Raw genomic sequence first — 16,964 nt, 5'->3', positions numbered from 1 at the left:
CAGCACTACTCTTTTCCATTCCCCAGAACACCTGGTGTCATCCTTTGTCACACTCGTCCCTGGGCTGGTGTGACCCTGGGGCTGTAGGGAGTTCTGTGGGTTAGGGATATGTCTTGCCCCACTTTACTGCCTATGTGTTTGGAGGGCTCCACACAGAGCAATACTTGGTAAATGTTGGTGGATTTCAACTCAGTAAGCAGAATTACTCAATTGTAAACCTGGAAAGTGGTCTTTTTCTTTTTAAAGATTTTATTTATTGAGAGACACACACAGAGAGAGGCAGACACATAGGCAGAGGGAGAAGCAGACTCCCTGCAGGGAGCCCGATGTGGGACTCGATCCCAGGTCTCCAGGATCACATCGTGGGCTGAAGGCAGCGCTAAACCGCTGAGCCACCCGGGCTGCCCTGTATTATGATTTGTTAAATGATAATAGAACCCCGGGATCATGACCTGGGCCAAAGGCAGACGCTCAACCACTGAGCCACCCAGGTGTCCCTGCAAAATGGTCTTATTGGAAAGCTTTCAGAATGCCAATTGCAGCCTCAGTGAAGGTTATAGAAGAGATCACTAAGGAGCTATTGTTCATCTGTTAGTGTTTGATAATAGTTCAATTTAGCTCAAACATAAGGTCAATATAGGAATAAATTATCTTGTGAAAATTGTTTATTGATTTTATGGCACATTTCTCTTACAATATATAAGTTGGTCCAGAGACATAAATCCTTAAGAAAATGTGAGAAAGAGAAGTGTTTGTTAAAGCCATACCAGCATTGAAATCAATTTCAGAAGTTTTAAGAGGTTTAAACAGTGTCCAAACATAAGTACAAAGTGCACCTGAAAAGTGACTTCAATGGGATGCCACAGATTTCAAGCAGACCTACAGTCCTGCACCTTTCCCTTGGAGGATGACTTCTCCGGAGATCTGTCTTTTGGGCAGCCCAGGGGGCTTAGTGGTTTAGCGCCGCCTTCAGCCCAGGGCCTGATCCTGGGGACCCAGGATCGAGTCTCACCACAGGCTACCTGCACAGAGCCTGCTTCTCCCTCTGCCTGTGTCTTTGCTTCTCTCTCTCTCTCTCTTTCTATGGCTCATGAATAAATAAATAAATAAATAAATAAATAAATAAATAAATAAATAATCTTAAAAAAAAGAGAGAGAGAGAGATCTGTCTTTCTGTTTAGGGACTGATGACTAACAAAGTCAGCAGGTTGACTGCCATGACCTCTCCATCCCCTAGCACTTCGTCAAGAACAAGAAATAAACAAGAAAAACTATTTATTGAATTTAATAAGAAAAGAAAACTGTTGGTGAGAGCCTTGGCTCTTGCTGTATAATTTCCATTATTCTTGAATTAGAATGCATTAGAATAAAATTATTTTCTCTTTTGAGTTTATGAATAAAATATTTAGTTATTCCTACAAGGAACTGCCACTTTTTAAAATCGTGTCACTGAGTTTAATGAAATGTAATCAGAAGTAAACTAACTGAATGCCTTCCAAAGTCAGGTACATAAAAAGATAATCAGGACTTCTACCCACAAAGAGTAGCTAGTATTCATTATGCTTCTTATGTGATAGATACTCTTCAACAAATGTTAAATGTATGAATTCATTTACTACTCCCAAAGACATTAAGTATGATTTTTATCCCTATTTCATAGATATAAAAAAACTTAAATGGAGATGTTAATCAACTCAAGTTTACACAGAAAATAGCAGAGATGTATTTCAAATCTAGGCATTCTGGGCCCCACGCCCTGCCACCTCCACCCCCTCTGCTGCTGCCAAAAAGTATAACCGTACCTAACAGCCTAAAGTTGTATTTTCTCCACCCTAGCCTTCCTTAAATAGGTCAGGATCCCCATGAGAATGTGGGATCAGAAGTTCTACAGCAACCAGGAAATGTTTCAAATTTGCTGTCATGTGTACAGAGGATGCTTTTAAATCAACATAAAAAATATCAACAGTGTGTTGGTGGGAATGTGAACTGGTGCAGCCACTCTGGAAAACTGTGTGGAGGTTCCTCAAAGAGTTAAAAATAGACCTGCCCTACGACCCAGCAATTGCACTGCTGGGGATTTACCCCAAAGATACAGATGCAATGAAACGCCGGGACACCTGCACCCCGATGTTTCTAGCAGCCATGTCCACAATAGCCAAACTGTGGAAGGAGCCTCGGTGTCCATCGAAAGATGAATGGATAAAGAAGATGTGGTCTATGTATACAATGGAATATTACTCAGCCATTAGAAACGACAAATACCCACCATTTGCTTCGACGTGGATGGAACTGGACGGTATTATGCTGAGTGAAGTAAGTCAATTGGAGAAGGACAAACATTATATGGTCTCATTCATTTGGGGAATATAAAAAATAGTGAAAGGGAATAAAGGGGAAAGGAGAGGAAATGAGTGGGAAATATCAGAGAGGGTGACAGAACATGAGAGACTCCTTACTCTGGGAAACGATCAAGGGGTGGTAGAAAGGGAGGTGGGTGGGGGTTGGGGTGACTGGGTGACGGGCACTGAGGGGGGCACTTGATGGGATGAGCACTGGGTGTTATGCTATATGTTGGCAAATTGAACTCCAATAAATAAAATATCAACAGTGTAATATGATTTATAATAAATGTATATTTTGGCCTTCATCTACTGGTTCTCAGCTTCCAGCTCCTAAAGCCTTTGGAATTTCATAAGCAATAAGAGCAATGAAAGCATCTTTTATGATAATATCTGGCCTTTTGTCCTCTATTTCAGAAATTATTTCAGAGCCATAGAGGTGAAAAGAATGTTATATTATTCATAATAAGGCCCTTTCTACCATACTTGAGTTTATGTTAATGAAGTGACTTTTGAAAAGCCTCTAAGTAACTGAAATTGGAAGCTGATTACCAGAGAAACCCACCATATGATTAAAGGATTCGTTTGTGGCTGTATCCTATTGTAGTTGGCAAAATTGTAAACATGGAAAGGGCACCAAGTGGGCTAGCAAGGAGGACACGGAAAGGAGCCTTTGAAACATGATTATATTCCCTCATTTATTTACACTATCTGCTTTTCCATTTGGAAGCTGTGAGGCTGTTCTCTGAGATACATAGGATGTATCCCCCAAAATGTGCCCACTGTACATGCAACATCCCCAGGGCTGACATTTAGAAAATGAAGGAGGCTTATGTGTTCCTTCCTGAACCTGAGACACATATTTGGCACCTTTCTCACCAAGGCCAAGCAGAGCCCAATCCACCCTCACAGTACGGAAACGGAGCCTATGGTGCTGTGTGAACACTGACAGAGAAGCGTGGGCGAGAAAAGTAAGCCTCTGGCAACTATTTGTTCAGAGGCCTTTGTTTGTGTGTTTTGCATATGGGCTCTTAATCCCATAAGCACACTCATTTCATCAAATTAATGTGCCTCACATACTTGACAACATGTTAGCCACAGACTAAAATACCTAAGAAGTGTTCTTGAAGTGACTCTGAATTTCCTGCTTCTCAGATAGTTTGATGATTGGTGGGGACCTGACCAAGAGTATTTTGAATTGAGGAGGATTTTGATTACACTAATATAATCAGACTTCCTGAAATTTAGAATTAACCCCATGTACACCTCTCTCATTAGCATCTGTCTTTCCATACAAGATTATCGTTGAATTATATTTGTCTTTCTTGTCCTGGGGAGACAAGTTTAGATGTCTAGAGAATTTCATGTCTGAAAAATGCTTAATCAGAAGGTGCATTACAAAGAAATTTATGTTCCCTAGGATTAAGTGTCCTCTTGGGGAATAATGAATACATTTCTGGGGATCCCTGGGTGGTGCAGCGGTTTGGCGCCTGCCTTTGGCCCAGGGCGCGATCCTGGAGACCCGGGATCGAATCCCACGTCGGGCTCCCGGTGCATGGAGCCTGCTTCTCCCTCTGCCTCTCTCTCTCTCTCTCTCTCTCTCTCTCTCTCTCTGTGACTATCATAAATAAATAAAAATTTAAAAAAATGAATACATTTCTGGAGTGGCTTTACTGTTTGCTCAAAGAGAAAATATGCTTCTCAGCCATGCCTTACAGGTTTTGACTCCTTTCTTCCCGTGTTCCCATACATGCATACACACACATGCACACTTTTTTCCAACATCAGTTATTCCTGCATTTTCCCAAATCCTAAGTTTCTTGATGCCTTCAGTTTTTCAAAGAGACCCACATTAAGCAATTGAGTTCTGTAGTTCTAAGATGAGTAGGTATTTTTTATTTTAATGTGGAATAGAGGACACGGTGTTTGGTTAAGAGAAAAAGAAAAAAAATCATGGTTTGTTGGAACTAAAAAGCACCATATTTTCTGGATGAGGGGAAAGGGCAAGAAGGAGGCAGATAGAGGTGACATTTAGGAGCCATGCATCTGTGGATGTGAATGAGGATGAAGGCCACAGAAATGGAGGTATAAATGCAGAAGTACGAAAAAAGACATGGGTAACTTGCTCTGTCGGGACTGATCACTTGTTGGGAACAGGTTAAAGAGTTGAGTCCCTGGCAGCTAACACTATACAGACTAGAATGCATTCATTGCAGAGTATCTTCACAGTAAGAGCAAGAGCCATTGTAAAGTGGATCTAGGAATCTAGCAGGACTGGCGGATCAATTGTCTTTTTCATACTCTGCAATCCTTTGAGTTTTGAGGATGACTAGAAAAGATATTTGCAACCTGTGAGCAGAAGATAAGTCCGCATCTTGTGTGGTCTCTTGCCAAATACCCAGTCAGGTTGTACCTGGGCTCTAGTTGAGGGAGCCAGAGCCACCGGGAGAGCAGTGCAGGGACAGAGAGGCTTTGAGAGTTAAAGTCATCAGCCTTGTTTCTGATTCCAGAGGGTATACTCTGGTTTAAGGAACATAATTTGCTTCAGTACCTTTGGCTACCCTAGGTCTCATTCCTACACTCACCCCTACAGAGGCGATGCTTCAAATGCATGAAAGGAAGAGCAAGAGGCATCAGGGTATGGTGCATGGCAGTGAGGGGCTGTTAGCCCCTTGAACTTGTAAGAGTGGGACACTGTGGTCAGCCCCTACCCCCAGTCTAGTCTCTGGTCTGTAAAACAGGGTTGTTGGCATTAAAAAGTATAAAAGGTAAGTACAATCCAGGAGCAAGGTGCTCCAGTGTCTCGGAAAGTATGGGAGGAGGGGGACACTGAGCAGGGCACTGGAGTGGGGGCCTACTCATCCTGAAACCACTGGACAGATTGTAGCTAGGGTACTAATTTGCCATTTGTATGGTCAGATCAAATTAAGTTGGGTGGTCCAGTCAGGAGTTGTTTGAATACCCAGACTTTAAAAACTAGCTGTGAAACTCCTGTGCTTATATGTCTGGGTCTTGCTGAAAATAGGCATGCAAAATATAAAATATTCATTGTAGATGATGCATGAACATAGACCCAGGATTCTGCTGCTGCCTGAGCCACCCTAAGCCACTTTGCCCTGGAGAACCCAGCAAAACTTTTTTTTTTTTTAATTTATGATAGTCACAGAGAGAGAGAGAGAGAGAGAGAGAGGCAGAGACACAGGCAGAGGGAGAAGCAGGCTCCATGCACCGGGAGCCCGACGTGGGATTCCATCCCGGGTCTCCAAGATCACGCCCTGGGCCAAAGGCAGGCGCTAAAACTGCTGCACCACCCAGGGATCCCAAACCCAGCAAAACTTTACCTAGATTCTTAACTCATGGAAATTGAAGTAAGAAGTATTATTGCTTAAGCTTTTAAGTTTGGGGGTAGTTTTTTACACAGTAAATGAAATGACATACCTTTTTGGACCCCCTCAAAGTGGATCATTTGGGAACTCATCCAAGGGGCTTGGTCTTTCTCCCACTGATGGCTGGCTAGCTCTCCTTTAAGATACCCCTGACCTGGCTCCAGTTCCAGGTTCAGCCAGGTCTCTTACAAGGCTACAGTAGGTGTTTGGGGACCAGAAAGCTCCCCAAAGAGCTAAGGTCTCTTCTAAACACTAAGGTCTCTTCTCACTGGAGAAGTCTGTTCCCACTGGCCTTAAAGAAAGTGGGATTATAAAGTACACAAGCCATTGGCAATAATTGACTTATGAATTTATTGTCATTATTTGGTCCTCAGAAGCCCCATCAATTTTGAGTGTGTGGGGGAAAATCCAGTTTCTGTACCTGGGCAACTGGTGGTAATACCTTGTGAAGCCTGGTCCTGGGGCTTAGCCAAGCTCTCTCTAAGAGCAGTGTATGCCATATTCTTTTAACATGACCATGAGTCACGGAAAAAACATGGACCAGGAGTGGGTTCCTCCCCTAGTGAGTCAGTACTTAAGAAGTATTAAATGAATAAATAATTTCCTTTTACATCATTGATATGCTATATATATATTTATACTTAAAGTTATGTGCCTCACTTCTCTATTTTACTTTATCTTTGAAGTGTCCTCAGGCCATTTGAAATCTTTGTAGACATCATGATGAGGACAGCATCATGCTCCATACAGTGTTGGCCACTCATGGCTGAGCCTATGATCCCTGTCTGTACTCAACCCTGCTCACATGGTTCATGCATGTGTTTGCTTCATAGAACTTCTTTACCATACCTGTGTTTAGGGGGATATTTTCTCTATTAAAATAATGCTGAGATGTACATATGATTGATCCTCAGAAGTGCTGCTTAGATTAAAAGGCAACGAGAAAGACAACAGCAGCCAGGACATGCAGAAGCTGACCTGGTGTCACAGCTAGGCACTAATGTCCTCCCGTGGAACAGTAGCAACGTTACAGAACATAACTTTCAGGCAAGGCTATTCTGGGACCATGATTGAGACAAGAACAAGTCCTCTCCAAGTTTGTGGCTAGGCACAGACAAAACACATACACTGTCTAGGTTACAAAGACCAAACATCCCTGTGCTGGCTACTCTAAGTGACCTCTGTGGCTTTACCAACCACAGCTTTAGCCTTAATTCTTTCCTCTTGCCTTCTGGATAAAGACGTCAGATCACAATGCCCACACTTCCTGACAGCAACCAGAGCAAAGCCTTAGACCTTTCCTCCAACATAAGTCATTAAACATAAGTCCTAATAAGGATAAGTCCTAATCTTATCTTGGGTTCTTTTTAATACTCTCTTACTGAGTGAAATGAATTTCTTTACCTACAGATGTGTTCTGGTGGTGTCCAGAGGAACATGAGTAAGACTACATGTTGTACAAAACTGCTTTCCCAAAAGTTTTCCCAATTTTCATTCCCACCAGCATTTGAACCTACTTTGTCTTCCTCCTAGGATTGGTGAGACCAAATGAAATGAAATGATGTGTTGCTGACTCAGAGAGGTCTTTCTCCATCTGGATAGCTGTTACTCCACAAGAAAGAATACCTTCTGAGGAACTCCCACATGCTGGAGGTCAGCCCTAACTGCCGAAAGTGGCAAACCAAATGTGGTGGCAAATTTCACATTCCAGACACCATAACTTCAAATTCATTCATTCATTCTACAGATATTGAGGTGCCTTGGAGATGGAGCAGAGAATAACAAAATTAAGACTCTGCTCTTTTTAACTAAGTTTTCATTACAGCAAGAGGAGACAGATAATAATAAATCAAAAATTTACCTCAAAGATACTGATGTAGTGAAATGCTGGGATACCTGCACCCCAATGTTCATAGCAACAATGTCCACAATAGCCAAGCTGTGGAAGGAGCCATCATGTCCTTTGACAGCTGAATGGATAAAGAAGATGTGTGTGTTTTTTTTTTAAAGATTTTATTTATTTATTCATGAGAGACACAGAGAGAGAGGCAGAGACACAGGCAGAGGGAGAAGCAGGCTCCATGCAGGAAGCCCGATGTGGGACTTGATCCTGGAATCCAGGGATCATGCCCTGAACCAAAGGCAGACGCTCAACTGATGAGCCACCCAGGCGTCCCGAAGATGTGGTTTATATATACAATGGAATATTACTCAGTCATCAGAAAAGATGAATACCCACCATTTACTTCGATGTGTATGGAGCTAGAGGGTACTATGTTGAGTGAAATAAGTCAATCAGAGAAAGACAATCATCATATGTTTCACTCATACGTGGAAGAAATAGTGAAAGGGATTATAAAGGAAAGGAGTGAAACTAAGTGGGGAGAAAATTAGAGAGGAAGATAAATCATGAGAGACTCCTAACTTTGGGAAACAAACTGAGGGTTGCTGGAGGGGAGAGGATGGGGGATGGGTTAGCTGGTTGATGGACACTAAGGAGGGCACTTGATGAGATGAGCCCTGGGTGTTATACTATATTGGCAAATTGAATTTAAATAAGATTATTTTTAAAAACATGGAAAAATATACATAGTGTCAACATATTATTTGGTGTGAATAAGTGCTATGAAAGAAACTCGGGATGAGAGGAAGGAAGGCTCCTGGAATGGGAAGACAGAATGTACTCAGTGAGAAATCCTATTCTCTGCCAGTGACTTGCGATGTGTCAGGGTCAGAGGGAGGCCATTTGGAAATGATTGTCGGCATGGGCAAGCATGGGGAGGCAAGGTTCATAAAGGGTAACTTCTAACTTCATACTATAATGGGATTTTTTTTGTGGGCTTAAAAAATACTACATAACCAATCAAATTACTGAAAAAATGTTAACATTAAACTTGACAAACTGATTCTATTCATATTGGAGAGAAAATGTACAATAATAGCTAAAAAGAATTTGAAGAATTTAAAAAACTATAGCAATTAGAATGGCAGAGATAAGTGGAACAATGGACAAAAACAAATCTAGAAAAAGCCCATGAACAGCTGGGAATATGATAAGTGTTGAAAGAGATGTCTCATATAGATGGGAAAAGATAAATAGATCAATGTTTAGAGAACTTACTACAAATTCATAAAAAATAATCTGGCAGCTTTCTTTTCCACCATTAACAAATATAAATTTCATAGGGATTAAAAATTGAACAACTAAAAACTATGAAGGTACACTAGAAAATATAGACAAATATGATATACTCATGAGATAGAAAATGCCTATGTGTTTTATTACTATATTTGTAAGTTACACATGTGACCAAATGAAAAAATGAAAAAAAATGGATGATTTTTTTAAAGGTTAAAAAATATGCAAACTGGAATTGGCTTACAATTCTAATTCTCCAATAAATTGGAAAAGGCTTATCTCAAATGGGGTCACTAGATGAATTCTTAGGTGTTTTCAAGAGTATTGAAAATGGTCCCATTCATTGTTCATTTAGGAGAGTACTGATGTGTACTACAGAAGGTACAGAAACCCAAGAGAGAAGAGGGTTGAATGGCAGCATGGGTCGTCCTCTACTACTCCCTATCCTTGTTATTACAAACATTCCAACTCAACAATAGACTGGATCATGGAGAAATCAACTCATGCTCCATTTTGTGAAAATTCATTACAATGTACAACCAGATTTATGTCTTCATTCAGCAGATGTTGATCACTTTTACCAAACTATCCAATAACGTTTTCAGTTGCATGTCTAAATGCCAGAGAGTGTTGATTAAGCTGATCCATTGTAAAGAAGAAATGCAGTCCAGTTCTTCCAAGTATTGATGGTCTTTCTGCAAGGCAAGTAAAGATTCTCTTGATGAATTCACAGCTTAACTTCCAGAAGGCCTTGGGCACTGACCATGACCATTTAGATACAGCCACAAGCCCTGGAGGCTCTGTCATTTTGCCACACTTCAAAAACACAAATTCTTCCTTCTTGTATTGCACACAAAATTCCCTGGGAAATTATTAATTTGGTCTAGCTAGTTGCACTCTCCCATGGTATGCTCAGAATCATCAGAGTTCTCAAAGCAGACTGCATCAAATATTCCACTTCTAGAGCTTAACCCGTCCAATACAGTAGCCAGTAACTAAGTGTGACTATTTAAATTTGTGTTTATTAAAAGTAAGTAAAATTAAAAATCCAGTCCCTCAGTTACACTAGCCACATTTCAAGTGCTCAATACGTACTCATGGTTTGTGGCATCCTATCAAGCACAGATCCAGAAACTTCCCACTTCCACCACCGCAGGAAGGGCTACTGGCCAGTGCTGCTCTGGAGGTCATGGGTGTAGTAGTAGTCTCAGGATGTGAGGCAAGGCAGTGTTTACAGCTAACCTTTGTGGACTTGCATCCAATCTCTACAGATGGTGGTCAGAGCTATGTGCCTAGAGTGCAGGTCGAGTTGGGTTTGGCACATAAGTCCTGTTTTCATGCAGCAGAGAGAAAGGGTGGAAAAGTCCAGGGATGGCCTGCATTCTGATTTCATCCTCTGCACCCTCAGGCAACCACTTGCATTCTTTGTGCTTCAATTTTTCTCATGCATAAAAGTTTTTATTTTCCACCCAGCTCTAAGAACAGCATGGAGAAGCTCAGTGACTTATTCAGTGAGAGGAGGAAAAGGATAATATTCTGATACCGAAACCAACATTTTGATCACTAGCAAAATGAGAAAAAGAACATGCTCATTAGCAAATTTTGATGAGGAATAAAATACTGTGGCCCCTTCAATAATTTTCCAAGTGACTCCTAAATACATTTAAAAATATATGTGTTAATGTTTTATATTTCAAAAGAAACATATTCTTTTGTACACAATTCAGATAGTATAAAGGATATTAAGTGAATAATCTTAGATGTGTCCCAAAGTTAATACAAATGGATTCAATCATGCTTACATTAGAAGCCAGCTGCACACCCCAGGTGTGAATGTCAGCAGACATCCTCTCCCCAACCCCTGTTGGTAGTAGTAGTAGTGCTTCAGTATAAATGTATCATAATCTATTCTACTGGGTCTCTCGTGGGTGGAGATTTAAAATCTTTCCAGTTCTCCCTATTAAAAACTTTATTGATGGGAATATAATTTATCTTTGTGTACATTGTAAGCAAGTCTGCAAGATTTAGTCTTAGAAGGAGTACTGCTGTATCAGAAGACATACACATTTAAAATTTTGGCAGCAATTGCCAAATTATCCTCTCCTAAAGCCTTGTCAATCAATGTGTCTGCAAAGATAAAATGAAAGTGGCTTTTCTCCTCAACTGTACCTCTGGGAAGTGTTATAAAACTTTTCAGATCTTGCTATTAAGATAGGTATCATTTTTTGCTTGAATTTATAAGATTTTAATTGTCAGTGAGGTTGAGCATTTATCATATGCTTATGGCCAAGTGTATTTCTTTTTCTCTGAAATAACATTCATATCCTTTATCATTTTTCCACTGGGTTTATCATCCTTTTCTCTGAAGGGTTCTTTACATATTAAGAAAAAAGGCAACCATTATTTTTTATGGGCCAAAAGGCCTCAAGCTTAGTGGTTGTGCACAGTTAAGAGATGATGAAAATGTATATGCTTTGACCCATTTATCCCACTTACACGAATTTATTCTCCCTAAATAATTAAAAGTTCAATAGAAGACAAGAGGTATGTATCCAATGGTGTTCATTTTTTAAAAATGGAAACAACCCTTAAAAATGAAAATGATTTAAAAAAATGAAAATGATATGCAGCATGGAAAATGCTTCTGATATAACACTGAATGAAATAAGGCAAATGTAAACTATCTATATAACAACAACTATGGAAAAATATGCATGCAAATAACCTCATGCAAATAGCCTCTTCCCTGTAAGAGAGAACTAACTATAGGAGACTCTTTAAATGATAAACATTAAACAAATCAGGAGATAAAATGTAGAGAGCTAGAGAGGGGTAGAGGCAAAGGTGCCCTGTTCATTGTGTGTTGTCTGATGTACTGGCCTGTGCAAATGCTGCAAAGGACCTCCCTCTATGCAGCCACATTTCCCAGCATCAGTCACTGGTACAGTTTTGTGACATTTGTCATGGCTAGCTATTTTTTGTTCTGTTTTTCTTAATAATTTTCCCAGAATTTATTTTAAATCTGATCATTCTTTTTACTTGGTTGCGTCTTTCTTTAAAGATTTCTTTATTGAGGCACCTGGGTGGTTCAGTGGTTGAGCGCCTGCCTTCTGCTCAGGTCGTGATCCTGGGGTCCTGGGATTGAGTACCACATCAGGCTCCCTGCATGGAGCCTGCTTCTCTGTCTGCCTATGTCTCTGCCTCTCTCTCTGTGTCTCTCATCAATCAATAAACAAAATCTTAATTTAAAAAAAGATTTATCTTAAAGGAAGAGAGAGCGAGCCTGTGGTTGGGGGAGGGACAGAGGGAGAATGAGGGAGAGAATCTCAAACAGACTCCATAGCCAGCACCAAACCCAAAACAGGACTTGATCCCATGACCCTGAGATCATGACCTGAGGTGAAATCAAGTCAGACACTAAGCTGACTGAGCCACCCAGGCACTGCTTACTGTATGCATTTTAAATAATAGTAATATTTTACTATTTACATTTTTATGCATATTAAAATTAATACAAAACTATTCAAATAAAAACTTTTCTTTTTTAATTTTTATTTATTTATGATAGAGAGAGAGAGAGAGAGAGAGAGACGCAGAGACATAGGCATAGGGAGAAGCAGGCTCCATGCACCGGGACCCCGATGTGGGATTCGATCCTGGGTCTCCAGGATCGCGCCCTGGGCCAAAGGCAGGCGCCAAACCGCTGTGCCACCCAGGGATCCCTCAAATAAAAACTTTTCATTAGTGTCTCTGTAATCAACTCATCACCCTCAGGAACACACATGCCATAGTAGGAAATACAAGTGACTAGAAGAATTATATCTTTGCTTGAAACATTTGGTCTGTTTAATAAACTAAATTTAGATGGCACTCCTATCAGCAGAAGTACTTCCAGGACACAGCCTCTTTGTGGTTTTGCCATTTATTACTGAGCTGAGTCAGCAAGGCTGCAAGTAGCCAGGAGCTGCATAAAGCAGGTGCTGGCTCTCCAGCTCCCAAATGGCTCTCAGCAACTGACGCCAGCAAGAAAGATCAGGGATTAGAGACTACAGGATAGGAAAACTTATTCACAAAATGAAAGATTTTTTTCTCTCCTTAAAAAGTCTCTTCTCAAAATTAAATAATGGGTAAGAGATAAATATGCTTAGGAATTAACTTCTTGGATCAAAGCAGCAGCCCTGAAATAACAGCAAATAATACAGGACCCAGGTGACAATCACAAGATGCAAGCTTGGTTGTAGCTGCCCCAGAATCCAGAGCACATCTCCTTTATATCTAGAAAAAATTAAGAAAAAAATACTGGAGGAGGAGTTAAGATGGTCGTCCCTCGAATCCAACTAGATAGTTATCAAATCATACTGAACACCTGAGAAATCAATTGGAGATCTGAGAAAAGAAATACTGCAATGCTACAAGTAGAAAAGTGAACACTTTTTGGAAGGTAAGAAGTGCACACACCTGAATCCGGGGTGATATATAAGAGGATATAGTGGAAAGGAGGGAGCCTATTTAAGGAGGCTACCACAAAATATTCTATATATAAGTAGTGGAGCTTCTAAAAGCTCCACTTCTTTTAGAAGCTCCACTGTAAAAGCTTCACTATAAAATCAAAACTTTTAGAAGCCTGCTACAGTGGGAGTATGTCCCTGGCTTAAAGGTGCTCAGGTGACAAAGTGGGGTGGAATCCCAGGAGTGACAGCATGGTCTCAGGATCCTCAGGGTTGCAAGAAGATCATATGGTGTCTGAGTACAGCAGAATTCCCAGGCACAGGAGCAGGGAAGCCAGCTGAGAACAGTATATCTATGTGCCAGCTTACTGCTCTGTGTTGCAATAAACTGTGAACCACTGCATGTTTGTGTGGTAGGAGGAGTCCAGCAAAAGCAGAAGCGTGGCGAGACCCCCCATCCCTCCCCTGGGAGTAACAGCACAGGTCCATGCCACAGGAATACCTACAATTTGGAGTTTTGAAACTTAGCCGCACACCTGAGATAAAAATGCTCACAGTCTGAATTCTGAACCCAGAGTTCACAACACAGAGTTCTGAAACCCAGGAGACGAGAGTGTTTACTGGTTTTCTGTGAGGGCTCACTGAAGAGTGAGGGGCACAAACTTTCACTCTAGGACTAGAGATCAGAGGGCCACCATATTCATCCCACCCATCAGCACTGAAAGCCTCCAGAGAGCCTTCTGGAGCCAACTACACTGAGCCCTGCCTCTGCACAAGATAAGCATATTTGCATAAGGGCAGGTACACCTGAGAATCAGGGTTCCCTCCCCCAGAAGACAAGAACAACTGGTTCCCGCTGAGTTCACTGATCATAGAGGGTAGCAGAGCTCAGATCTTGTGAAAGACAGTACACAGCATTCATTGTTTTTTTATTCCTTAGTCTTTCAGTATTATTTTTTCAGTTATTTTCTTATTTTCCCAATTCTCTTTTTATTTTTTAATTATATATATATAAGATACATAGATATTTATTTTTGCTTCTGTTCATTGTATTGTATTTTATATATATAAAACTTTATATATATTTTATATATTGTATATAAAATGTATATTGTATATATAGTTATATATAGTTAAAATTATATATATTGTTTTATATATATAAAACTATATATATGTTATGTATATATATGTAGTTTTTCTTTATCATTTTGGGATCTAGTTTCTTTTCTTTTTTTCTTTTTTTTTAATTTAAATTCAACTAGCCAACAAATAGTACATCATTAGTTTCAGATGTAGTTTTCAAATTCATCAGTTGGCTATAACACCCAGTGTTTATCACATCATGTGCCCGCCTTAATGCCTATCACCCAGTTACTCCACCCCACCATCCACCTCCCCTCAGCAACCCTGTTTGCTTCTTATAGTTAAGAGTCTTTTATGGTTTGTCTCCCTCCCTGATTTTTTCGCATTCAGTTTCCTCATTTCCTTTATTGTATTCTGCACTATTTCTTATATTTCATATATGAGTGAAACAATATAATTGCCTTTCTCCAATTAACTTATTACACTTAGCATAACACCCTCCTGTTCTATCCATCTTGATGTAAATGGTATTTATCATTTTTGATGGCTGAGTAATATCCCATCATATATATAAACCACATCTTCTTTACCCATTCATCTGTCAAAGAACATCTGAGCTGTTTCCATAATTTGGCTATTGTGGACATTGCTGCTATGAACATTGGGGTGCAGGTGCCCCGTTGGATCACTACATCTGTATCTTTGGGGTAAATACCCAGTAAATCGCTGGGTCGTAGGGTAGTTCTATTTTTAACTTCTTGAGGAACCTCCACTTTTTTCCAGAGTGGCTGCACCAGCTTGCAATCTCACCAACAGCACAATCTACATCTTTGTCAACACTTGTTTCCTGTCTTGTTAATTTTAGCCATTCTGACTGGAATAAAGTGGCATCTCACTGCGGTTTTGTATTTTCCTGATGACAAGTGATGGGGAGAATTTTTTACGTGTCTGTTGGCCATTTGTACGTCTTCTTTAGAGAAATGTCTGTTCATGCTTTCTGCCCATTTCTTGACATTATTTTTTTTTTGTTTTGGGGGTGTTGAGTTTGATAAGTTCTTTATAGATCTTGGATACTAGCCCTTTATCTGATATGTTATTTGCAAATATCTTCTCCCATTCTGTAGGTTGCCTTTTAGTTTTGTTGACTATTTATTTTGCTGTGCAGAAGCTTTTTATTTTGATGAGGTCCCAGTAGCTCACTTTGGCTTTTGTTTCCCTTCCCTTTGGAGACCTCTCTTGCAAGAAGGTATTGCAGCTGAAGTCAAAGAGGTTGCTGCCTGCGTTCTACTCTAGGATTTTGATGGATTCCTGTCTCCCATTTATGTCTTTCATCCATTTTGAGTTTATCTTTGTGTATGGTATAAAAGAATGGTATGGTTTCATTTTTTCTGCATGTGGCTGTCCAATTTTCCTAACACCATTTGTTGAAGAGACTTTTTTCCATTGGGTATTCTTCCCTGTTTTGTTGAAGATGAGTTGACCATAGAGTTGAGGGTCCATTTCTGGGTCCTCTATTCTGCTCCATTGATCTATATGTCTATTTTTGTGCTAGTACCATAGTATCTTGATGATCACAGCTTCGTAATATAACTTGAAGTCACCATTGTGATGCCCTTAGCTTTGTTTTTCTTATTCAACATTCCTCTGGCTATGCTGTGCCTTTTCTTGTTTCACACAAAAAATTCCAACTCTGTGAAAAATGACAGTATTTTGATAGGGATTGCATTGAATGTGTAGATTTCTCTGGGTAGCATGGACATTTAAGCAATATTTGATCTCCCGATCCATGAACATGGAATGTTTTTCCATTTCTTTGTGTCTTCCTCAATTTCTTTCATAAATGTTCTATAGTTTTCAGAGTACAGATCCTTTACCTCTTTGGTTAGGTTTGTTCCTAGGTATCTTATGGTTTTGGGTGCAATTGTAAATGGGATTGATTCCTTATTTTCTCTTTCTTCAGTCTCACTGTTAGTATATAGAAATGCAACTGAACAGGACAGAGATGTCCACTCTTACCACTCTTGTTCAGCATAGTACTAGAACTCCTAGCCTTAGCAATTAGATAACAAAAAGAAATAAAAGGCATCCAAATTGGCAAAGAAGTCAAACTCCCACTCATCTGAGATGACATGATACTGTATGTGGAAAACTCTTTAAAAGAGTACCCTCAAAGTTGCTAGAACTCATATGGAAATTCAGTGATGTGGTGGGATATAAGATCAATGCACAGAAATCAGTTGCACGAAACCGCACCGAGATACCACTTTATTCTAGTCAGAACGGCTAAAATTAGCAAGACAGGAAACAACAAATGTTGGCGAAAATGCAGAGAAAGGGGAACCTTCTCACACTGTTTGTGGAAATGCAAGCTTGTACAGCCACGCTGGAAAATGGTATGGAGGTTCCTCAAGAAATTAAAAATAGAGCTACTTTGTGACCCAGCAATTGCACTACTAGATATTTTCCCATGATACAAATGTAGTGATCCGAAGGGGCACCTGCACCCCAATGTTAATAGTAGTAATGTCCACAGTAGCCACACTGTGGAAGGAGCCCAGATGTCCAT

The sequence above is a fragment of the Nyctereutes procyonoides genome, unplaced genomic scaffold (genome assembly GCF_905146905.1).
Source record: "Nyctereutes procyonoides isolate TBG_1078 unplaced genomic scaffold, NYPRO_anot_genome, whole genome shotgun sequence".
In the NCBI taxonomy this organism is placed as follows: domain Eukaryota; kingdom Metazoa; phylum Chordata; class Mammalia; order Carnivora; family Canidae; genus Nyctereutes; species Nyctereutes procyonoides.
This window is presented reverse-complemented; position numbering follows the sequence as displayed.